The sequence below is a fragment of the Myotis brandtii genome, unplaced genomic scaffold (assembly GCF_000412655.1).
Source record: "Myotis brandtii unplaced genomic scaffold, ASM41265v1 scaffold167, whole genome shotgun sequence".
Classification (NCBI taxonomy): domain Eukaryota; kingdom Metazoa; phylum Chordata; class Mammalia; order Chiroptera; family Vespertilionidae; genus Myotis; species Myotis brandtii.
This window is the reverse complement of record NW_005356128.1, coordinates 199571-225183: the sequence shown is the minus strand read 5'-3', so window position 1 is coordinate 225183 and position 25613 is coordinate 199571. Positions and strand designations below refer to the sequence as shown.

General features: G+C 38.7%; 1 protein-coding gene and 2 pseudogenes across 1 annotated transcript in view; 2 read left to right on the top strand and 1 right to left on the bottom strand.

The window, feature by feature from the left end:
* Positions 1-25613, top strand: part of LHFP (lipoma HMGIC fusion partner) — a 237253-nt gene that overhangs the window by 90498 nt on the left and 121142 nt on the right. The gene's annotated exons all lie outside the window — the stretch shown is intronic.
* LOC102252172 lies at positions 3435-5150 on the top strand (annotated as a pseudogene).
* LOC102251880 lies at positions 16001-23301 on the bottom strand (annotated as a pseudogene).

Here is a 25613-nt window from a genome sequence, read left to right as displayed (position 1 = left end):
TCAGTTGATAGAGGATAGGAACAAACAGCAAAGCCTGTGGGAAGTGAGAGGAAATATGTTAAGTATATGTTTCATGCCTTACAGTTCATTCTTATTTGTAAATTGTCAATCAAGAATGATGATGTATTATTTTTAAAAATAAACAAATTTGGTAAGATATTAAGATTCAATAATTTGGGAAGTAGATATAGAAATGCTAATTATATAAATTCATTACTTTCTGCATATTTGAAATAATATATTATATCAGGGAATGAATATAATACACTTATATAAAGCTACCCATAGTAATCTTAGTAAATGTTAAACTCAGCCTGTTACTCTAACTTGATACAGTAAACCCTCAATTTTGCAGACCTTGATTTAGTGGACTTTGGATTCAATGGACAAAATTTCTAGTCTATATGTCATATGTGAAAATGAACACCCTGTTATTTTTAAAATGCTTTTAACCAAGATTTGCTTATAATTAAATTAATGGGTTATTTTTAAAAATTAATTCACTTATTTTTAACAAATTTTAGCAAAAAGGCCATATATTGGAAAAAACACTGTAGTTTATTTATTTATCAGACTTTTAATACATTCTTGCAAGAGCGTGTGTCCATCAGATTGAACAGGCACACATAGAGTAGCGATCACAGGCTATTTATCCCTAAGAGTCCCTCCTCTGGTCCTTCATTGGCTGAGTACAATGGGGTTAATAGTTTTTCTCATACGTTGCCTAGGTCTTATTGTCTCCCATTGGGCCATTTAAAAAATTGGACTGAGGTTTTTTCTAGTTGTCTCCACCTCCCCCTGTCTAGTTGAGGCAGCGTGAGGTGTTTTGTCCTGGGTGCCTTGGGGTTTTCCACCATGATGCTGGCTCACATACACAGTTCTTTGTTCTTATAGCCTCTTTCCTCCTCCCTACATCCTGTTTGCCCTGGGGAGATTCAGTAACCGTTTCCATTAAAAGTTGCGCCCTAACCGGTTTGGCTCAGTGGTTAGATTGTCGGCCTGCAGACTGAAGAGTCCCAGGTTCGATTCCGGTCAAGGGCATGTACCTTGGTTGCGGGCACATCCCCAGTAGGGGGTGTGCAGGAGGCAGCTGATCGATGTTTCTCTCTCACCGATGTTTCTAACTCTCTGTCCCTCTCTCTTCCTCTCTGTAAAAAATCAATAAAATATATTTTTAAAAGTTGACTATGCTGAAGATGGATCACAGAGGCCCACTTCCTACAGTACATATAAATATTACATACCTACAACTATAGTCTACATATTTAAATCGCAGAGTCACTGCTCATAAACAATGTTCCATGAGTGATTAGCATGTGATCACACCACATTGCGCCCAGTGATTGGTTCTGTTGTCGCGTGGCATGACTTTCTGAAGCAGTTTTAACTCATGCCAGCTGATGTTCTGATGTACACTAAGCCACGCCCCAGCCATGTGCATTTGTTTACTTGTGGTGACATGAATTCACACATTTACTAGACCTATTCAGTATAAATTTAAAATTTACTGTAATACATATAGAAAACTTGTCTGAAATTAAACTTTTCATACATATTTAATTTTAATTATACAAACAGGTCTGCATAAGTAAAAACAGGTAAACTAATGAATTTGTCAATTTTTTAACATACACATTTGTAAAACCTACTTTATTATATAACGGGCTTTCAGCTTCAATGGACACCCCCTCACCCGAATTAGTCCATTTATCAAGGTTTTACTGTATTGTTCTCTCGAAGCTATAGCTTCCATGTTAAAAGTTTTTAAATATACTTTACAATTCAGGAGTTTCAGTTCCTGTGTGAACCCACGGAGCAGCCTGACCTTCAAGGCCCTTGCTAACACAGACTGCCAGACACAGGAATTCAACCAGATGGCCAACTCATGGACGCTGACCGTGAGAATCCATATACGGACCAGCAATGACACTGCCTGCGTGTCCACAGCCCATTCCCCTGTCTCCTTATTTTGCTTTCCCTTGCCCTCATAAAAACCTCTGTCTGCATTGAGATCTGAAGATGGGTTTTTGAGGACTGGAAAAATCCCCCATCTTCTCGAGATGTGGACACTTGAATAAACCTCTTTCCTTTTTTTTTTTTTTAATATATTTTATTGATTTTTTACAGAGAGGAAGGGAGAGGGATAGAAAGTTAGAAACATCGATGAGAGAGAAACATCGATCAGCCGCCTCCTGCACACCTCCTACTGAGGATGTGCCCGCAACCAAGGTACATGCCCTTGACCAGAATCGAACCTGGGACTCTTCAGTCTGCAGGCCGACGCTCTGTCCACTGAGCCAAACCAGTCAGGGAAAACCTCTTTCCTTTTTTACCAACACCCGTGTCAGGAGTTTGGCTTCCATTAGGGCAGGTAAACGAACATTATGAGAAATATTTTTTAAAATAATAAGCGAACATTATGAGAAATATTTTTTAAATACTAATCAAGGATACCAATAATTTAATTTCAGGTTTAAATTGTGTATTTCAAATTGCAGTCGTTCTCTTTGACTATTTTTGTTTGTCTGTTTTACTTTGTTTTGCTTAACCTTTCCTCCCAAAATTATCCATTTCCATTTCTGTAAAGAATACTTATTTTTCACTAATTCCTATGACTCCTAGCTTGTTACATTTTCCTCAGTCTGTCTTTTTTCTTCTTTTTTCCTGGAAAGATGCATGCTGATCTCTTGATTAACATAGGGTTTGGTGAAGAATTTAAGTTACAGATCCAGTGATTTCAGACCTATGTAAAAAATACAATATCCCAGAATGAGCCCTACCCCAGCGGTGCACCAGCTGTCCTCCCTGCAGTTCCGGTGGCTCTGGGAGCCTCTCTGAGTGCAGGCAGCGGCCTCGGTGGGTTGATCAGGGCATCTTACAATGAGACTTTTGCTGTGGCTAGTGGCCCCTTGGAAGGCTTCCATGAAGTAAACCATGCTTCACCTACTTCTCCAGACCTTCTTGGCATGTATGGATTGAGAGCTCAAGAGCAGACTACTTCAGCATCCATGTTACAGATCCAGCACTTTGCTCTGATACTTTGTAGTATCAGCTAGGTCAGTGGTCGGCAAACTCATTAGTCAACAGAGCCAAATATCAACAGTACAACGATTGAAATTTCTTTTGAGAGCCAAATTTTTTAAACTTAAACTATATAGGTAGGTACATTGTTATTAACTTAATTAGGGTACTCCTAAGCTGGCCTTTGCTAAAAACGTCCTCAATCTGAGGGTTCGACCTCAGCGAACGTACCCCCACTTCTTCTAACGCCACTTCTTCAAAATCGACTCGCCCAGGCCGAAAACCGACTTCTGCGCATGGGCCACGAAGTTTCAATAGCACTGTTTGTGCATGCCCGCACGTGGTATTGTGTGGAAGAGCCACACTCAAGGGGCCAAAGAGCCGCATGTGGCTCGAGAGCCGCGGTTTGCCGACCACTGAGCTAGGTTAACTAAATTAACTACCAGAAAGGACAATTGTATCGCATACAGGGAGTTTATGCAGGGTTCTTCTATAACAGAAGCTTGTGATGGCAATGATAATATTTTCTGGTTGAGTACCAATAGTCTGTCCCATTTATGAAGCCCATCTATTTGGAAGTCAGAGAAAAGGGCTATGAAAGATTAAAAGAAAAACTTGCAAAATCTCAGAGGGAACTGAAGTTAAAAGATGAAGAGTGTGAGAGGCTTTCTAAAGTATGAGGTCAATTTAAACAGGAATTGGAGAAACTCACAGCTACTCTATTTAAGGAAGCTCATAAGATGGTGAGAAAAGCAACTGTCAAGCAGGCAAAAGCAGAACAACAGCTAAAAGAAGCACAAGGGAAAATTGAAGTACTTCATGCTGAGTAGCTGCTTTGTCCAGTTCTTATATTGTCCAGTTCTCCATCATCACCTACCAAGAGCCTTTGCCAGATGAAAAGACACCTTTTAAAAAGGGGCATACAAGAAATAAAAATATCGGCAGTGCTATGAGGGCAGTCCTCAGGACCTCAAGGTAATATAGCTGTGGATGAAAAGGGGCCACATTCTAACCTGACAAGTTCAGGAAAGGCCTGTGTGGCTGCCTTGTAAACTCATAGACCTAAAGTAACCACAAAGGATGGTCTGAAATTAAAACTTTTTAGCTACCCAGTTTTTGGTGGGTAGTCATGTCCTAGGCGGGCATCTTCCTTGACAAAGGTCAATCTGTCTATTGTCTTTTTGCATCTATGATAGCGATAACTTATCTTTTATCAGACCCCTCAAAGCACAGCTATGCGGAGACCACAAATCTCCTCATATTGAGTTAATTATTGACTGTTAACGTTCCTGCACCCACCTATATACCAGTAAAAGAAGTATGTGCCTATCATTTTACTTTTTATCCAATCCCAGAGATTTCCCCCCTTTGCTTTCTGCCACCTCCCTAATCTATCACCAATGGATTTCATGTAACCCACATACATCTCTTTCAGTTGTAATGTATAAAATAAGGTGCAAAACTGCCATTCTCCAGAGCATTATCTCAATCCTTTAAGATTTTTGCTTCCTGGAAATTGTCAACAGTTTGGCTCAAACAAAAAATTATTCACAGGTTTGAATATTTCTTATGTTGACACAGCCAATTGTGAAAGAATGCAAAGAGACTAATTTATCTCTGTATAACGAATTCAGATCTTGGCAGGATGAGCCCACAATAGACAGAACCTGTCCTTTCTTAGACAAAACCTATCAGAAAGATACCTTTTCCATGTTTAACATTATCAAAAAGTGAATTGACTTCAGCGGTTTTGGAGGCTGTGGAAACAATACTCTAAGGCTTAGAGTCTAAGCAGTAAAGCAGTGGGATTACAACCTGTTGGATTTGTGAAGGCTTCTGTAGTCGAATGTGGAGGACCAAAAAAAAAGTCCTCTCACTGGCAGAGTAAGTCCTGTAAACACAGAATTAAATTAGGAGACTCAGCAACTCTTATCATGTTTCTCCTTTTTGTAAATACAGGATCACTTCTGTATGTAACTTTTTTACATACATTTGATATATCCAGCAGGGACTTGTGAAACAGCAGGCTGTTGATCACATGTTTTGGGAAGTTGCACAGTTGAGAAAAGAGATGTCACTGGCAAAGCTGGGATATCTGAAAAAGGAACTCTGATCCTTTGCCTGGGACCATGCATGAACCTCCCTGATACCTGGAAAATGGCTGAATATTTTTATGGTTACTTGATATTTATTTCCAAGGTGTGGGCCCAAGACATTTTCCCTCTTCTGCAAATAACACCAAGAAATACTGTGATTTTTTAAAAACTGACCTATGCTGTGTTTGCTTATTCTTCAGTTGCACACACACACAAAAATTACAGCTGTACTAGTGATTGTAATTTATAGTTGCAAAAAAAAGATAATAAATAAATATTAGATTAAAAAAATACAACTTTCTAGGCACCTACCATTCCTACCTCTGAATGTTAAAAGTAAAACCCTAGAGCAGCCAGAGAAACAAATGATTCTGGATTTTTAGTTTCTAGTGATTTACTCCGAGAAAGAGACAAAGGCTTGCTTTTCCAGTGGATACAGACATCTCCACCCCAGTTTGCCCCAGGGTAAAAGTAGCCCTTCTGGAAAACAGTATCATGTTTTATAATTCAGAGAAAAAAAGTTAAAGGTAAAGAAAAGTTGAGGAATGTTACTTAACCAAGAGGGCTCAAAATGTATAATTTGATAGACTTAACTCTGCCTTTAATGAGTGATGCTATCTTTGTTTTTCAATCTCTGGTAAGGTGCCTTGACAGTATAGAACTCCAGAACAACACACATTTACTATGCTACCTTCACTGTTATTGTCTGCTGAGAAATCAGTAACCACCAGCAAATGGGCAACTGAGTGGGGCTTCAGCCTTCCATGAGGATTCTTTCTCTTTGAGCATAGTGAATTCCTCTCACAGAGTCTATCTATTTCTTATAACTTGTTAGTTACTTTAATATTGTTTGGTTTGTGCTATTTACCATCTTTATTTTAAAATCTCTTGCCTTGGCTGGTGTTTCTCAATGTTTAGAGCGTTGGCCCTCTACCAAAGGGTCAAGGGTTTGACCTAGTCAAGGGCACATACCTGGGTTGTAGGCTTGATATCCTGCCCTGGTCCGGATATGTCTGGGAGACAACCAATTGATGTGCCTCTCTGACATCAATGATTCTTTCTCTCTCTTTCTTTCTCTCTCTCTCTCTCCTTCCCTTCCACCTTTCCCCTCTCTCTAAAAATCAATGGGAAAATTATCCTCAGGTGAGTATTAACAACAAAAAATCTCTTATTAATTGATCATGGCATTCCTAAAAAACATACCCATTGATAATATTGGAATAGAGGGATGCTTTAAAGTAGTCAAAGCCCGGCTGGTGTGTCTCAGAGGTTCTGTGTCAACCTATGAACCAGGCGGTCATGGTTCAATTCCAGGTCAGGCACATGCCTGGGTTGTGGACTTGATACAACAGTGGGGGGCATGCACAAGGCAGCTAATCAATGATTCTCTCTTATCATTGATGTTTCTATCTCTCCCTCTCCTTTCCTCTCTCAAATCAATAAAAATATATTTTTTAAAAATAAATTAAAAAATTAAAAGTACAAGCCCTCCATTGAAAATTAGTCAAAAAAATTTTTAATTACAATTTAAATATAGAATAGTAAAATAAACAAATAAAAATATACAGTTCATAATTTACACCATGTTCATAATTAACTGCAAACATATTACAAAATGTAAACCCAAACTATAAAACCTCTAGGAGAAAACATAGGAAGAAATATTTTTTACCTTGTGTTAGGCTAAGATTTCTTAGATACAATATCAAAAGCGTGGTCCATAATGAAAAAAAAATGACTAAATCTAACTTTGTCAAAAACAAGAATGTATGTTCCTTGAAAAACACTGGGAGAAAATTTTTGCAAATCTGATATCCAGTAAAAGACAAATAAATTAAAAAATTAAAAATACAAGCCCTCCATTAAAAAATAGTCAAAAAAATTTTAAATTACAATTTAAATATAGAATAGTAAAATAAACAAATAAAAATATACAGTTCATAATTTACACCATGTTCATAATTAACTGCAAACATATTACAAAATGTAAACCCAAACTATAAAACCTCTAGGAGAAAACATAGGAAGAAATATTTTTTACCTTGTGTTAGGCTAAGATTTCTTAGATACAATATCAAAAGCGTGGTCCATAATGAAAAAAAAATGACTAAATCTAACTTTGTCAAAAACAAGAATGTATGTTCCTTGAAAAACACTGGGAGAAAATTTTTGCAAATCTGATATCCAGTAAAAGACTCGTATCCAAAATATCTAAAAACATTTAAAACTCAACAACAAGAAAACAATGCAATTAAAAATATTGAACAAAGTAGATATAAGATGGCAAATAGCCATATGGAAAGATTTTAAACCTCATTTGTCATTAAGAAAATGTAAATTAAAGCCACAATGAAATATCATTTAACACCTGTCAGAATGATCAAAGTTAAAAAGACTTACCATGCTCAGTATTAGTGAGGCTGTGGATGAACTGGAACTTTCACACACTGCTGTGGCAATGTGAAATGGTAGAACCACTTTGGAAAACAACTTGGCAGATTCTTAAAAATGTTAAACATACACATACCCGATTATCCAACCATTCCACTCCTAGGTATTTACCAAAGAGAACTGAGTATATACATTCTTACAAAGATTTCTATATGACCATAGCTGCTGTATTTGTATTAGCCCCAAACTGGAAACAATCTGAATGTTCATCAATAAGTAAATATATACATAAAAAAATTGTGCTATATCCATACACTGGAATATATTCAGCAATAAAAAAAGGAATGAATTCAAATTCAAACCAATCTATAATGAAAGAAAGCAGATTAGTAGTTTCCTGGGATGGGAGAGTATGGAATGGGGGTAGGGAGGAATTACAGAGGATCAGGAAGAAAACATGGATAATGGATATGTTTATTATCTAAATCATGGTGATGTTTACTGTTATATACATATCAAAATTTATCAAATTGTGCACTTTAAGTTCAACTTATTATATGTCAATTAAACCTCAGTAAAGCTGTTAAAAAGAAAGGAAAGGGAAGGGAAGGGCAAATGGAAAGGAAGGAAGGAAGGGAGGAAGGAAGAAAGGAAGGAGGAAGGAAGGAAGGAAGGAAGGAAGGAAGAAAGGGGAAGGAGGGAGGGAAGAAAAGGCCTGGATTTAAAGTTAGAGACCTGGGTTGGGATCTTGAATCTGTCATTTACTTGCTATGAGCAAATTGCATTCTTTAGCCTCAGTTTTCTTTTCTATAAAATGAGGTTAATGATACCCATTTCATACGCAGATAATGTATATAAAGTAGAGAGAGAGAGAGAGAGAGAGAGAGAGAGAAAGAGTATAAAATGAGGTTAATGATACCCATTTCATCCGCAGATAATGTATATAAAGTATTTTGCAATATGCAGAATGTTCAATAAATATTAGGCATTATTATACTATTTTTAATATTTATCAAGCAGAGGGAAGTTGGAGCAATTTGAGGCATTTCCTACCCACATTGGCTGGAAATGTCTGGAGTCCTTTGGGGCAAGAGGGAAGTTAAAGTGGGTGTGGGGAGCAGAGAAGTAGCAGGGATGTTCATCTTTTGCTGTGAGATGGAAAATAATACCTGAAACTTGTTAGACCACTCATCACACAAGAAATGTATTGCTGCTGCCCCCTGTTTGGGGTCTTCAGGTCCCAGTATACAATGCTCCAATTTAATGTAGGCCACAGAGCACTGCTAATGTGGATGTACAGTTTCTTTGGGCTACCCCGGTAGAGAGGAACTGAAGCAGAAATGGGCAATAAATTCTTAATGCAATGCACACATTATGCCTCATGTTATTTGTAAACAGAAGGCATACCATGCATTTTCTCTGTAAGCTAAAATACATTTATTTATACTTACTAAATGGTGGCCAACGATTGCTTGGATGACATAAAAAGCTTTTATAAACATAAAAATGTTTATAAAGAAATTGTTTAGAAACATGCATATACTGGTACTGTTTTTAAAAATGCAGTTTCTCTTTCCACTAAACATCTACTCCTTTGATAGCACCAAGTGTGGAAGTAGATGCAAAGCACTAAGCCATTTAAAATCTAAATGAGACTAAATTTAATAAGGGAATGTCATGTTTCATTTTAAAGATTCTCTTCACCTCCTTTTCTTAAGCTGTCAAGTGAAAGAAAAGGCAGCTTTGTAATTACATGGCTGCCTCAGCTTCAGATTACATGTGAGGTCTCACATGATTTTCTCACACCTTTCTCTCCCTTCCTCCCTCTCTACCCCTAACCCACCTCCTTCCCGCTCTGCCATCCAACCCTCCCCCACCCCAGCTTTCTGCCTTACACTTCCTTCTTAAGCAGCTGACAGAATGATGGAATTTTGCTGATTAAGTTGCTGAAAGATGGTCGCCCTTATTAATTTAGGGGGTGTCAGGCAAAAAATAAAATAAATAAATGACAAGAGTGAAAAAAATATTTCTTACTGTGGATCATCATCCTAGCCCAGGGGTGGGCAAACTTTTTGACTCGAGGGCCACAATGGGTTCTTAAACTGGGCCGGAGGGCCGGAACAAAAGCAGGATGGAGTGTTTGTGTGAATTAATATAAATTCAAAGTAAACATCATTACATAAAAGGGTACGGTCTTTTTTTTTTTTTTTTAGTTTTATTCATTTCAAACGGGCCGGATCCGGCCCGTGGGCCGTAGTTTGCCCACGGCTGTCTGGGTAGAAAATTAGGTGATTTTGGTTTCCACTGCTTGGCAGAGTGTGAAATCAAATGGAACTTAACTTTGTCAGACGTTCACTGTCTTCCATTCCACACTCCCACTGCTGTTCTCGTAACCCTGAGGGCTTTGTTCACATTTGCTCATAGTGAGCAAAGAATCCCACTGAACATTAGGATTCTCACCCCTTGTTAAAAACTTAGCAAAGGTATTAGCAGAAGTAACAACAGGTCTCCTTTCAGATATATTTTATAGTAGCCTCTTGTTTTTCTAATCACAATTATTAACTGCACTGTTGGTCACAAAATAGGAATAAGCCCACGAAGCCAGTGCTGAATATTGGAAACTATCACATGGTTCCCTAGAAAGTTGTAACAAAGATAGTGTGGAAGATAATGGTGCAGAATGAAGCTGTTATTTTCATTCCATTTCCTGCAGTGATATACTTGGTGTTATTTTGTTTGTAAGAGATGGTTCTTATAGGGTCACCTGCATGACAAGGTGGCTAGTTTTGATTGTAGGCTTGATCTGAGTTTAGTGGTAAAGGACAGAGAGAGGGATGTGTCACAGATCCTTTACAATGACTGGTAAGGTCTGAAGAAATTTTGGATAATTCTTTTGTGATAGAAGGCAATGCATCACTGAATAGATAATAATATTTTGTGTATATTATAAACAAAATATTACTTAGACAATGCACTCTATCATTGGAAACCTTAGAGAGAATGAACCTGTTAATAAGAAGGAAGTAAAGAGAATCAGACATTGTTGAGTTTAGTAAAAGTGAGGAACATGAGGCTGTTTGTTTCACCAGGAAGCTGCAGCTTCACAACCCTCCTTCCCCCTTGTAGGGAGCAGCCTACCCTCCCACACAGGATTGGAGGGGGAAAGAGGGACTAGGGAGAGGTAAACACATAGGAACTAGTAGTCAAAATGGTGCAGGGGGAGGTGCTTAACCATAGAGGCCTGTCAGTCTAACCTAGGAGAGGGATCATTGACTAGGGGTGGACCCATCAGAAGCCTGAGAAAGCCTGGCAAGTTGACTGCTTATTGGGACAGATCTCGAGGGCTGCAAAGGACTAAGCTTTTTTTAAAAATATATATTTTATTGATATTTTACAGAGAGGAAAGAGGGATAGTAGAGAGTTAGAAGCATCGATGAGAGAGAAACATCGATCAGCTGCCTCCTGCACACCTCCTACTGGGGATGTGCCCACAACCAAGGTACATGCCCCTGACCGGAATAGAACCCAGGACCTTTTAGTCTGCAGGCCGACACTCTATCCACTGAGCCAAACTGGTTAGGGCTAAGCTTTAATATGAAACAGGAACTGTGGACACTGGTCTCTGTCTTGGCCTTGATGAAGATAAGGTTGGACTTTTTTCATAGCAGATGGACAAAGATGGGGCATTGGGAACCCAGGAGGGGCACTCCTTTGATTTTGCATCATAGTTAAATCACCTTGCCATACCACAATCTCCTGTGGCTAGGTCCTTGACATGCATTTCTCACAATCCCATGGAAGAGCCCAATTTCTACCAACAGCAAACCTAATGGGCAGAGTTCCTTCTTCAGATTTGGAAGGAACTAAGGAAGTTGTTTATTCTCTACCTGACACATTAATCCTTCCACAGCACCTGCAAACCTCTGTTAGAATATATTCAGTGAGCCCAGCCAGCATTGCTCAGTGGTTGAGCGTCGACCTGTGAACCAGGAGGTCACAGTTCCATTCTGGTCAGGGCACATGCCTGGGTTTCGGGCTTGATCCCCAGTGTGGGGCGTGCAGGCGGCAGCCAATCAATGATTTTCTCACATGGATCTCTCTCTCCTCCCCCCTCCTCTCTGGAAAAGGGGGAAAAAAAAAGAATATATTCAGTGAGAGGGAACTCACTACCCCAATGTTACTGAATAATTCTGTTAGTTGATCTTTTAGCCAAAATCAACCTTTCATGATTTGAACCAATTAATTAAACTCTGTATTCTGGAGCCAGAGAATAAATCCAAGTCCTTCCTCTGCCTGAGAGCCTTCAAGTTTTGTGGACAGCTCTTATATGTATACTAATTCTTTCATTCACCAAGTAAAAAAATTCCTCACTTCTTTAAGTAGTTTCTCTCTCAATCTCCCTAAGGGTCTTGCACAATTTCTTATCTATATATACATAGTAGGCCTTCAGAAAATGTTTGACTTGACACAAGTCTGGCTATTGACAATTGTATTCCACTCAGATTCCATTCTATATAATGTGGAAATAGCAGTGATTACTAGCATTTTTTTTTATTTATTTTATAGAGAAAGAGAGAGGGAGAGGGAGAGGGAGAGGGAGAGGGAGAGGGAGAGGGAGAGGGAGAGAAAAACATCAATGATGAGAGAGAAACATTGATTGACTGCCTCCTGCATGCCCCCACTGGGGATGGAGCCCACAACCCAGTGCCCTGATTGGGACCGTGACCTCCTGGTTCAAGGTCGATACTCAACCACTGAGCAACACTAGCTGGGCACTAGCATGTTTGCTGTTGATAACATCTTTATGTGGTTGACCACAAACCATTAATTTAACCTCATGTTTCCTCCTAGATTGGTTGACTGATCCTACCTCAGGTGGATGATGTTCCTCTCTCTTTTTAATTTACACCAGTGCCCAGAAAAAAATGTTTAGGGGGAAAAAAAAAAAGCATGTCTGTGTAGACTTAAAAAAAGGGACATGCCTATGTAAATCTTAATTGAAATATCTAGGAAGAAAGCCTGAGCTTTGAGGAAAATATAAGTTCTTTTATTCTCCCTAGTTGATGAGAAAAAGTGGAAATCTTAGTTATAGTTAAATTAATTTTAATTAATTCATTTATATTTTAGCCAGTTCATTTCTGTTTATTTTAGGGAGGTGATGCACATTGAATATGAAACTGTGTATTTTTCTTTTAGCTTTTGGTTACATATATGGCAGCAGATAAAGATGTGAAATAATATAGTTATTGCTGAGTATGTTTTAAGTATTAGAATTAGGAATATGATGTTTTGGGATGAATTATGTTCCCTCAAATACATATGTTGAACCCCTAACCCCTAGTACCTCAGAATATGACCTGGAGATAGGCTCTTTAAAGAGATAATCAAGTTAAAATGAGGATATGAGACTGGGCCCTAATCCAGTATGACTGGTGTTCTTATAAGGAATTAGGAGACAGACATAAACAGAGGGAAGACCATGTAAAGACCAAGGGAGAAGAAAGCCATCTGTAAGCCAAGGAGAGAGGCTTCTGAAGAAACCAAACCTGCCAACACCTTGATCTCGGACTTCTAGCCTCCAGAACTGTGAGAAAATAAATTTATGTTGTTCAAGTCACCCAGTCTGTGGTGCTTTGTTATGGTAGCCCTAACAAACTAACATAGTAGGCAAATGCTTACAGTGTACATTCTGAAACATGAAGCCAAACCAAGTTTAAAGAATATTTAAGATCCCATAAGATAGAACTACAAATAATTGGTTATAATATTGGGTCTATTAAAGTTGTTCATCTGAATTTATTCATATAAAATAAACCAGTACTTTCATTTGAACAGTTTTGAAAGGAAATCACAAAACATGTTGATTAAACTATAACATTATTTAAAACATTATTCTTTGGTGTAACTAAATTAATATAATTTGAAACATGTTAATATTTCTTTTGATGACTCGCCGATGCATTGTTTAGTACACTCATGTGTTTATTACAACTTTGCTGTGTAACCTCAAAGTTAAATAAGCATGTTGGCAAAGGAATTATATGCCCAAACTTCTAATTTTATCATCTTTCTCATTTGTACATGGAGTATTACAGTTGTTAACCCTTGGAGGAAGCTTTTTGTATTTGACTGATCAAATGGCACATTGTGAGAAATTGGTCTGATGACATAAATGGGCATCCACCATGTTATTGTCAAACAAGCAGCAGAGTTTTAATTGTGTCAGTGCTTTTCATTAATCGAGTAGTGAGTTGCTGCCAACACTTTAATAGAATAGCATAGAATTGGATTGACCTAATAAAGAATATTGACATAGTAAAGTTAAGTATTGTTGGATGAAGTTGTGTTCCAATTACATTAATTAATTAATTCAACATGTATTTATTGACATACCTGGTACTGTTCTAGGTGCTTGGGACAGACACATCAGTAGACAAACAAACAAAGACCCCTGACCTCATGGTGCTTACTCTGTTGCAGGAGAAGAAGGCTAATAAATAATAAGCATGATAAGTAAATTAGATGGCATGTTAGAAGGGTAGTAAAGGGTATTAGGAATTATAGGAGTGGGATAAGGTTGAAGTTTTAAACAGGATGATCAGGGAAGACTTTATTGAGCTGCTGCTAAGCAGACATATAGGAGGCGAGGGAGTTGGCCACGTGGATATTTAGAAGAAGATTGTGCTAGGCAGAAGGAACAAGCAAGTGCCAAGTCACAAAGACAGAAATTCCTGGCATGTCTGTGGGATGGCAAAGGGCCTGTGTCTGGAGAAGGATGAGTGAGGGAGTGTTGGTGTCTAAGAAGTAAGAGTGGCCAGCTCATATAGCATTTGTAGGCCATTTTAAGGATTCTCGCTGTTATATGCTGAGTGAAAATGGGAATCACTCACGGTTCCGGGCGGAGGACTGACATATATATGAGTTGTGACAGAAATGAGATTATTACCCTGGGATGGTCTCTTAAATTTTGCATTGGTTTACCAAACAATGCAAATAAGAATTACATGAAGCTTTTTAAAGATTCTGTTTCCCGGCCTCATACAGACCTACTAGAGTAAAATGTGTATTTTTTTAATGGAGAAAAAGTTTATTATAAAATCCACTCTTATAAAACACTGCATTTTTGCAACCTAATTTAGGATTTCACATTGTTAAGCAAATGAGTCTTATGGTAGAAATAACATCTGACAGCCTTGATTCTTATTTTAAAATTAAACATTAGACTAACAATATTCATGTTAATAACTCCTTTTCATTTCAATACCATTGTTTCTAAGATTAATTTTTTTAGTTCATTTTCAAATACACTTGCCTCTTACTGTCTTGTTTCATATGGTTTCAGTATTTCCAGTTGTTTCATTATAGAGTCTATGCTCATCTACTAACTCTTTCCCTACTGTTGTTTGTGTTCTTTTATGGCTTGTAATGTTTTCACATTAAGCTCTGTGAGTTTTTTTTTATTAGACATCAATGTTACGAGTGTGAGGCCATCGCTATAGGCTGGCTTTACTTGGCAGGGAGTTCTATTTCCCTGTGCATAGGTAGCTCTGTTCTTTCTCTAAAACCTTCTGTGACCATAGAGGTCTTTATTCTCAGCCAATAAAGCCAATGCACTCTAATATTTTAAAGCTTCATTTTTTTGTTTTGTTTTTGATACCTTGGTTTAGAGCTTGGCCACTTATAGTTATTGTTTTTTTATATGGTATGCTGCTAAATCCAAGTGGGGATTTCCCTGATCAGTTTAACATACTATATTGACTTCAGTTTGGCTTGAGTCTAAGATGCTGTCCTATTTACTTATATTCCTGCATGTGGGTATTTTGGAGGAAAACTATCCAAGGTAAATTTACTTAGAATTTCTGTATATCAGGGAAAAGTTAATTTTTATAAATTCAAATATAAAATTTGTTCCCACAGAGAAATACTTTATGAATTTAAGTATTCATAAAGATTAAAATAAAATAGCTTTTGAAAAAGCTCACTATATACTTCAGACTGAATAAACTAAATGAGAATATTCTAGGTGCTTGGGACAGACACATCAGTAGACATATGTTAAGACCAGCTGCATTTCAAGTCATAAAAACTGAAATACTTTTTAAAATAATTACATCCAGTGTTTGCTCTCTTTGAAGTGACCATCTTACTAAAAAAAATGGTTACCAAAGTGACTGGATAATCATATCAAGTTTTTATGTTGGCCTATTCTTTATGCATGTTTATGAATTGTGCATATAATGCAGAAGGACTTCACAAAAATTTGTGGCTTTCCCAGGATTTCCCACAAGTCTGATCTTGAAGTCCTGAACTTCTGTCCATATAAGCTTCAAAATGTAGCCTTACCTGAGTGATTCAAGAAGCAGTACTTAAAGATGCTTATATAACACTTGAGCTAACAATTGAAACAGTTTCTATGGTTTCTGATCCATACATCATCTTCTGAACATCACTACTTTATACATATTAATGGAATCCATCTTCAATTTCTTCTCTCACTTTTTCTCTTCCTTTTGCGTTTCCTTGCTGTGGCCTGAGGTCACCAGCTCCTTGGGTACAATCAAAACACTTTTGTCATGGCTGCATTGAAGAGTATATTGGTTTGACTGGCCTACCTTCATCACCTCTTAACCTACTAAAAATATTATGCAAATGTTATGCAGTTTCTGTTTTATTACACTGGGCTCCCTCTCTCTTGAGGGTTTCTTCCTTTGCTTGCAAGTTACGTACATCATCTTCTGGAATCAAAATTATGTTCCATTTGTGCTTATGACAGTTCTGAGCAGCAACTTTATTTTTTCCTTTTCATCTAGAATCATGGATAAGTGACACTTGTAAATCTGTCAGGTAGTACCTCCTTAGCATGCTGTTGAAAGAATCAATAGGCATCCAGACAGTTTTAGCTGCCGAAAAAGGGATGTGCAGAGTTTTAGCACAGCATTCATCATAGCTTAAGTTTCTGTCTATGTCATTGATGTATCTACCTACTCCTTTTTATCTGTGACTTCTCAGGCCATGAAAAAGATTCAGAAGTGGATTCTAGCGCACCTGGCTGTAAGTGGTAAGTGTGGTTATGGAATATGTATTGAAATACAAGGTCCCCAGGAAAACCAGAATCACTCCTATAATCCATGGGACAAAGCTTATTGGACTCTGAGTAGTAGCTTCCTACAGCCCTTCTAAGGCATTATGGGAAAGGGATTCGAGGTCACTTTTTAGAACCTATAGCATCTTCTTCACACATAGAGGAATTAGACTTGGTGACAGAGGTGCCACTGTGGCTTGGATTTAAGAAAAGCCCAGAATCAGAATCCAGTTCTTCAAAAAAGCAAGAGACTTGCATTGGAGTAAAACGTTCTTGTGTAGCCAGACATTAGCTTTATCTCATCAAATATATTTATATCACGGTCATATAGAAGATCTTGGCTTGTTATATTCTTCATCTGATGGTCAACAAGTGGAAGAAATCCTGTCAAATTGGTTGCAGGATGGGTGAGTTCAGGATTGGTGGTAGGAGAATTTAACTGCAGAAATGGTCCTTGTGGCTGTGGAGTCCTTGCTACTGGACCTCTTCTAAATGTATTGTCAGGCACAGCAACATGGCCTCATGGAGATGCACACCTTGACTTACAGCCTGGCTAAAATTATGCTTTGAAGTGCTAAAGAATTCATGTCATCATTGATACTTCCTGAACAGGAGGAGTATCTCCCAGTGAGATGCTCCACAGCTTCCCAGCTGTGATGAAAACAACGGAAATAATTCTTCCAGGGAGACAGATGCGTCAGACCCAGTTAGATGTCTCTCATTTATAGATTCAGCGTTTTTCTTTCTGCCTCCCACTCAGGTTTATCTGTCATTGTATTTTCATCTTCATTCTTCTGCTGTGGTGACTTTCCCTTCTGGGCTGACACTGCTCATTTCCTCCTGCTGGGAACTGTGACCCATAGCTCTTAGTACCTCTTTCTCCTCGCTCTTACATCAGCTGGAATCAGGTACTTGAGCCCTAGGTTTAGGTTTCACATGTGCCTTTCTCCTCCCCAGTGACCAAAGAACTACTTGTAGTCACTCCGGGGTCCTTGCCTCCCTCCACCCACCCATGCATACAAATACCTACGTCTTGGGCCGAAGAGGCAGCGGTGGTACCAGGTCAGTCCATGCCTGTGCAGGGGGATGAAGGGAACCCCTAGTACACATACCTCCCAGAGCAGTTGCCCCTCGGCGTCCACCATGGGTCAGCTCCTGGCCTTTGGGGTGCAGGTGGTTCACATGCCCCAACTCTCCTGAGGCCAAAAGGGGCTCAGTTTAGGCAGGATTCCTTGGGCCACCCCCTGAGAAGCAGTTCATCCTGGAGGGAACAGCAGGTAAGATGCCCAGGTCCAAGTAGAGCCTGGTCAAACTCAGCAGGACATGATATTTTTAATAAGCAGCTCAGGTGATTCTTTTGTAATCAGAAGTGTTTGCAAATCACTGACTTTTTAAAAGATCTGAGTTCACCTCCTGTTCCTTCTTAGCAATGAGGCATGGTTAAAGTCAGGTCACCTGGAGCCACAATGCCTACCTTCCAGGGTTGTTTTGAGGTGGTCATGAGCAATCTACAACATGCAGCAAATACTCCTCTGCAAATTTTCTCAAGTGCAGCACTTTAAACTGGAAATAACTGGTAAAGAATTCACAAGGAAATGATTTACAAGAAAACAAATTCTGTCTGTGAACAATTAGTCCTGATGCAAGGCTGTTTGTTAACTTCTCAGAAAGTCGTATGGGCCTGGTGAAAGCTGTAAACCCAGGTCCCCTTTGATCTGACTAATTAAAGTGAAGCATGAAAAAAATGTTAATTGTTAATTAGTTCTTGGTTCCTGTTTTCCTTAGCATCATGCTTCTCTGCCCTGGTTCACTTAAGCTTTTGAGCACATGGTTGATGCCTCTTCAGAAACTCCATGACCACAGTAAGAGTAAGGTCCCATCCAGCTTGCACTCTTCATGTAGGTAAATGAAAGACAGCAGGAAACAATTAACCATGTTTTCCTCTTGCTTTTGTATTTTTGTGAAATGCCCAATTAATCATCCTTCATGGTGGTAATATGGTTGAGAATTTCCTAGATAGAGCCTATGGGAGGCCTCAATATATTTTGTAGGAAAACTATTCATAATTGTCAGGGGGAGAGGAAATGAGGCTATTTTAGCCCAGTGTCCAATTTGTTTTAATGCACAAACTTTCCAAAATTTGAGTTTCAATTGAATTAGGCTGAAGGAAAAAAATCATTTTCTGATATAATGAAAAAAATATGGGTTGTTCAAAGTAAGGCAGTTTTAAACATTGTAATATAACAGAGTAATAGAATGAGACATTGGAAAGGATAATATTAGAGGTCAGTACTATAATGAAAGGTATCTTCATATATGAGATATTGTGGCTGAGTTGAAAGAATCCTGGACTGCAAATCAGAAGACTGTTAACTTCCTGTTGCTAACAGCAATAACACCAGTAATAACAGAATTTACTGAGCACTTATTATGTGCTGAACATTGTGAAAAGCAATTCACTTTTAATCCTTATCTGTGATGTAAGTTTATTATTGTGCCATGCTATATATTAGGGAATGGAAGCTTAGGGAGAGTAAGGAATTTGCCAAATCAAGGCCATCCAGCACCATGGAAGATCTAGAATAGTAACCTATTCTGTGTGACCACAGAGTTTGACTTAGAGCCTTGTGCTCTATTGCCTCATATTATAACTTCTCATGGTCATAGAGAGGCAGAGATGGAGTGCTGTATCTAGACCTCAGTGATCATGCTCTTATGGAAAATAGGGTAGAGAGAAGAAGGACGTGCTTACAGGGCAATGGTTTTAAACTGGTCCTCAAACCAGAGTATCAGCATCACTTGGGAAGTACACATTCTTACAATCTGCCCTAGACCTACTGAAAAACAAGCTCTGGAGGTAAGACCCAGGAATCTTGAGTTTTCCTAAGCTTTTCAGGTGATTCTGGTGTTCACCTGAGTTTGGGAAATACTGGTCTTGAGGACACAATCCAAATTTATTGGCCAACTTGAGTTTAAAAATGCATATTGAGTATTTTACCAAATGTTGAGCTTGGTTTTGGTAACCATGTTTAATTTGTTTTGAAATTTCAGATAATATTAAAATAGGTATAGAATTTTTTAGTTATCAAAAAGAGAACCATAAATTTTTAAAGTTTTGAGAACAATCATTATACAATTCATGGTTCTTTTCTTAAGACATTTATAATTCGATTAAGGAAACTAAGTAATTAGTTGAGGAAGTCACATTAACCTATCATCCGATGTGTCAGGGAGGAGGAAGCTCCCCCAACCCCCGACTCCTCTTGAGTTCTTATGGCAGGACTAACAGTAAAATTGACACAAGACCAGATTAACCAGAGAAAACCAACTTAATTCATGTGCATGGAAGACATAAAAGATGTTCAGGGAGAAATGATGAACCAGTCAGTGTTTTATACTTTTTAGAAAATGAAACAATAAGTTTGTGATTAATGGACTGGACAAAGAAGCTTATGTTTGGCTGCACATTATTAAAGAATCTAAACAGACATAGGGCTTGTGGTAATTAGTAAAGAGTGATAAGGCTTGTTTATACAGGCTTTTTGGCCTTGGATTCTCTAACTCTAACCCCCTTGGAGCAAGGAGGGCATCTTTCACAGGGGAGATTTATTTTCTGCATTTAAGGAGACAAGGGAGGGTCAATGTGTCCTTCTTGCACTGGCTGCTTATCAAGTAATTTTAATTCAAAGTAATCAATATGCCATTATGGGATATTTGGGGACAGCCTGCCCTGAGCCTTGACAGGTGCATACTAATGGAATATAGGAAATGAAAAAGTGCTTATGAGAAGTAGAATGAAGAATTTGGATGAGTTTTAAAAACAGCATTTAAAGATGCAAAAGACTTTTTTTTTGCAAAGGGGGATGAAAAGGGATTTTGAGGACAGCACTGTGTCAGGACTGGGGGTCAAGGGAGAGGGAAGCTGGCACATCTATAATAATAAAAGTGTAATATGCTAATTAGACCAAACAGCCGAATGACCTTCCGGACATCATTCCAGACGTCCTTCCAGATGAAGCTACGGTGGCGGGGACCAAGGCAGAGGCAGTTGGGGGTGATCAGGCAGGCAGGTAGAGGGGTTAGAGGTAAAGGGATTTTGAGGACAGCACTGTGTCAGGACTGGGGGTCAAGGGAGAGGGAAGCTGGCACATCTATAATAATAAAAGTGTAATATGCTAATTAGACCAAACAGCCGAATGACCTTCCGGACATCATTCCAGACGTCCTTCCGGATGAAGCTACGGTGGCGGGGACCAAGGCAGAGGCAGTTAGGGGTGATCAGGCAGGCAGGTAGAGGGGTTAGAGGCGATGAGGCACGCAGGTGAGTGGTTAGGGGCGATGAGACAGGCAGGCAGAGGGATTAGGGGTGATCAGGCTGGCAGGGGGGTGGTTAGGGGCGATCAGGCAGGCAGGCAGGTGAGTGGTTAGGAGCCAGCAGTCCCGGATTGTGAGAGGGTGCAGGCTGGGCTGAGGGACCCCACTGGTGCACGAATTCGTGCACTGGGCCTCTAGTCTATAGATAAAGGGACCAAATTGTAAAGAGGAGAATTTGGAAAGAAAGAATGGACCAGTTTGGATTTTGAGGAAACAATGTGAAAATCCTGAGCAAAACAGCACATTAGACAAGCTTTCAAGTAAGAATGTCATGTCAGAAGTGTGTGTGATTTGTATCAGCGAGGATCATTTCAGCTTCAAGGAACTAAAAAGGAGAATTTATTGGCTCATATCACTGAAGTCCAAGTCTTTGAGCCTGCTGTGGATCCTCCCCTTCTTGCCATCTCTCTACCAGAGCTCCTTTCTCAGGGAATTACCCTTCTTGTGACAAAAATCTGGTGACCATGAGCTTCAGGCCTACATAAGATTCTCAGAAACCCAGGGGATGTCTTAGAATTGAACTTTGGGTTTAGATATGCTAGACCAGATCCATGTCTCTCTTGGGAGGGGGTGAATAGAGCCATTGACACCTGAACCTCCTGGGCTGAAAGTGGGAGTGGGGTGGTTCCACTCACTGTACTTTCCAATACCTGGAAGTGTAGGTATTGGAAAGGGGTGCCTAAGTCCTGTGTTGCAAAAATATTGAAGTAAGGAAGAATAGAGAAAAGAAGATAAGCAAAGAGGCTGTTGCCCAGATCCAGGTACAGACTGATGAAGGCCTGACTTGGAGTCATTTTTGCAAAACCAGTGAGGACAAACTTTAACCACCATTGTAAAGAAATAATTACCCTGATTTTTCAAAGAAACATACCTCATTGTCATGCTTGGAGTATAGGAAAGATATTGGTTCGTGCACTTAATAGTCATGGTGAAGTTAAGAAGTTTGGAGATACTGCGAGCCTCACATTTCTCCATGGGAGGTTTTGGAGTTGCTAGTGAGAGATCCAAGAGGCACTGTCCATCCTACAGCCCGAGATGTAAACTTCAGACATTCGCTCCCTGTGTCCTTCATCCTTGACTTCTTAGCACAGAGTTGGCAGGGCTTCTGTGCCTTTCTGTTTCCTTTGTTAAACTAGATATTTTAGGGCTTGTATATCCCTCCCATTGTAGCTAGCTATAAGCATTGAGAGCCAGGCTCTGTTTTGGATTTCCTAACCATAGCCTCACACTCTAATTTCTCAGAATTTCATTCTCTACTGATTTTCTCTCCTTCATTTTATCCTTTGAAATAAATAAATCTCAGGAGTAAAAGTGGCTTTCTAAAATTAAAAATATCCTGATACCCCCTGTCTATATGTAGATGGAAATGTGCAAAACTTTGGAACATGATTAACCCCTATTAGCTAGGTTGAGCCCACAGGGCAGGTGCTTGTAAATGGTCTTTATCTTAATGAAGCGGTTGACTGAGAAACAAAGTTTTCAGCTCATTCTTAATTGGACAATAGATAACTCTGATCTTGGGAAAGTCACTGAATGGTTTGAGAAGAATCTCTAAAAACATTTGGAAAATAAAGTGATACTAAAATGTTAAATGCACCATAGGTTAATAAAGTTTCAGAGTAAAATGGGAATATGCAATGGTTTGTACTAGTAATTGATAAAACTCTAGGTGGGGTTGATTTATCCTGGTTCACTGAAGAAGCTTCCACTGTAGCTGAGAAGAGCAAAGCTTTACAAGTGTGTATGAGCACTAAAATCAGGCAGTGTTTTCACTAGAGTATTAATCATGGTATGAGTGGGAATTAAACTTGACAGCCTGACAGAGAAGATGACATCAGAATTATTAAATTGAAAAGATTGCCACTCAAGTCAAATCAGATGTTATTACTATCATCTCTGGCACTCTCAACACTATAAAGAGAGTGGAAAAAATAAGCCCTAAGTTAAACAGCTGTGTGCTTCTCCTCCATTTTTGGGATTGTTGTCATTATATCAGAAGATTAAATATGAAATCAAAGCAGAAAGTCTTATCACTGATTGACTCCTATAAAAATATTAAAAAATTTATTAGTTCCAAATGAATTTTCCCATGACTGTAATAAGTAAAAAGACATCTAATTGCACAAGAGAAGTTATTTATGCTAGTAAATTTGAACCAAGCATTCTGAAAATGTACCCTTTGCTCTCCAAAGAGGTTTGTTCCTCATGCAACTGTAGCATGAGAACATCTCTAGGGATGACATGAAATTCTTTACAGGGAATTTGGTACAGTTCCTGTAAATAGGAGTGTTCTCTTAATTTCTCTTCCTCAATCATGGTGAAGTTAGTAGAGCCCATGTATCAAGAATAAAATCAGTTCTTTCAGACCTCTCTCACCTTGACCTTTTCCTCTCCATAGTCTCAGTCAGTGCCAGTAACTGAAGCCCTTGTGGTTTAGTGATCACCAATTTCCTACCTCACTTTTGCTCCACATTACCATAAATCCTGAATCATGACCCAGACTGCCTTTTGAGGATACTTCAGTAAGTGGGAGTTTGGCTTAAAGCCCATTAGTAGATTTGGAAAGTAGTTTACTTGTCAAGATGATGAGTGAAACGATCGATCACTAAATTCATACTTCCTTCTGAAGGTTAGTTGTTCAATTTTTCTGGCTCTGCAATTTAAAGCCAGCAGTTAGACTTGAGATAGGCCTTTGAATTTTAGATTGGGGAGTGTTAGGATTTAAGTTAGTACAGAGGTTTTCTGTGGCCACCTGCAGCCTGCGCACCAGAAATGCTGGCAATGCTATGGCCTTTGCTTCTGTGGACTGCGCTACACTCAGGGATTCCTGGAAAGTAATAACCCTATTTCACGCTGTCCTGTCATTGAAAATGCCTGTGGAATGAGTGACATCTGGATCTCTGTGGTAGCCAGCAGGGCATCTGTTTTCTAAAATGGAGTACAATTAGCCTTTTCACTAATAGATTGCCTGCGTCCTGTGGTGATTGTATTCAATCTAGACTCATGAAGATGCACACTCTTCGCTGTGCTCTCTACTGGTGAGTAACCCAGTCTGTTTTGTGCAGGAGGGGTGTTTTTCTTTGTCATACAGACACTTGGTCCTTCTCTGAATTTGGGAGGTGTAAATGCCACTGCACACATGTGTTTTGAAGTGGTGGGTTCTGAAAGAGCCTTCTTTAGGGTCTGTTATATCACATTTCATAATGCTAGTCTTATCAAGGTATCAAGGAATTAAGTTGACTGAGCTCTCCATCTTTATCTCTTTCCCTCTATTCTCCCTTTTCCATAGAGTTATTATTCATTAAATATGTATCATGTACCAACCACTTTATAGCCATTATCTTATTTTACCTATACTTTTGCCCTGAGAGGTTTTCTTCATTGGCTCCAGTTGAAGAAACTGAAGCTCAGAAAAGTAAAATAACTCCCAAGATCACTTAGCTGGTAAGCAATTGATGCAGTATTTTAATTCCAGGTCAGTTGGGCACCTGAAGCCTGAACTCTTTCCACAGCACTACTGGTCTTAACATTGGCTATATAACAGTATAGCCTGGTGAGTTACCAAAAAAAAATCCTCAATTACATTTATAAGCTTCTCATATCTCCAGCCCAAGCTTCCTGCCTGGCACTTAGTTGACACATTATAAATATTAATTTGATGCCCAGCAGTTTTGAAAGGTAGTAAGCAGTTTATAATATTTGGGTCATGGAGTGACCATATAAACAAGTCCAAATATGATTGTTGAAAGGAGATACGTCCTTGCTTCTTATAGTACCACAACTCTTCTCTCTTTACTCCTAACTTCTAAAATGAGCATAATTTCTCTTTATGCCCATAAGTGAAATGTTTTGATCACTCAACAAATGCTTTGAGAAGTATAAAATGCAATATAAATAAAAGGTATTATTATAAAAAATAAAATTATAAGAGAAATATCATATATGATTGACTAGATTCACTAAATCCTGTTAAATAAAATCACAGGTCAGAGTGTAAGAGCTTTTAAGCTGAGAATACAGCTTCGTAAAGAGGTTCTGGGAGCCTCAGACCCTAAATTCTGACGAGATCCATTAACTCGAGATATATTTTTATGTTAATAAAATATGTTGCAAGGTCTTGAGGCAACACAGTGAAAGTACTTGGAAAATATACTTTTCCCTGTTTGATCTACAATATCTGTTTCTAAAGGCCTATTTTTCTTTTAAGTCTGAAAGTTGATTGAGTTCAACTGCTTTCCATTGCTTTCTTTTACTAACAAATATGAATGTGAGATGGAAAAATGGGGTGCAGTCATTTCATGTTCTAACTTAATACCTAAGGATGATATATGGAGTGTAGAGGCATGACAGTTCATAGTCTCATGATAAATGACTTTCCTGTTTCCGGCCCACGTGATTAGTGTTAATAAAAATAGAAAATTCTGAACTAATTAATTGGAAAAGGAATGCCCTTAGTCTCAGTCAGAGAAACATTTATTTTGGTACAGTGCCTTCCTTATGGGTAGCACTGAAAGACAGCTAGGACTAGTAATAGTCCTGCAAGTGGTAACAATAGCTTTTAAGACCAGGTAAATGAACTCGTCTCCTCTTCATTTGTACTTGTATTGCAACTCTGTCCTGTTTATTCAGGGCATAAAAAAATATGCCTA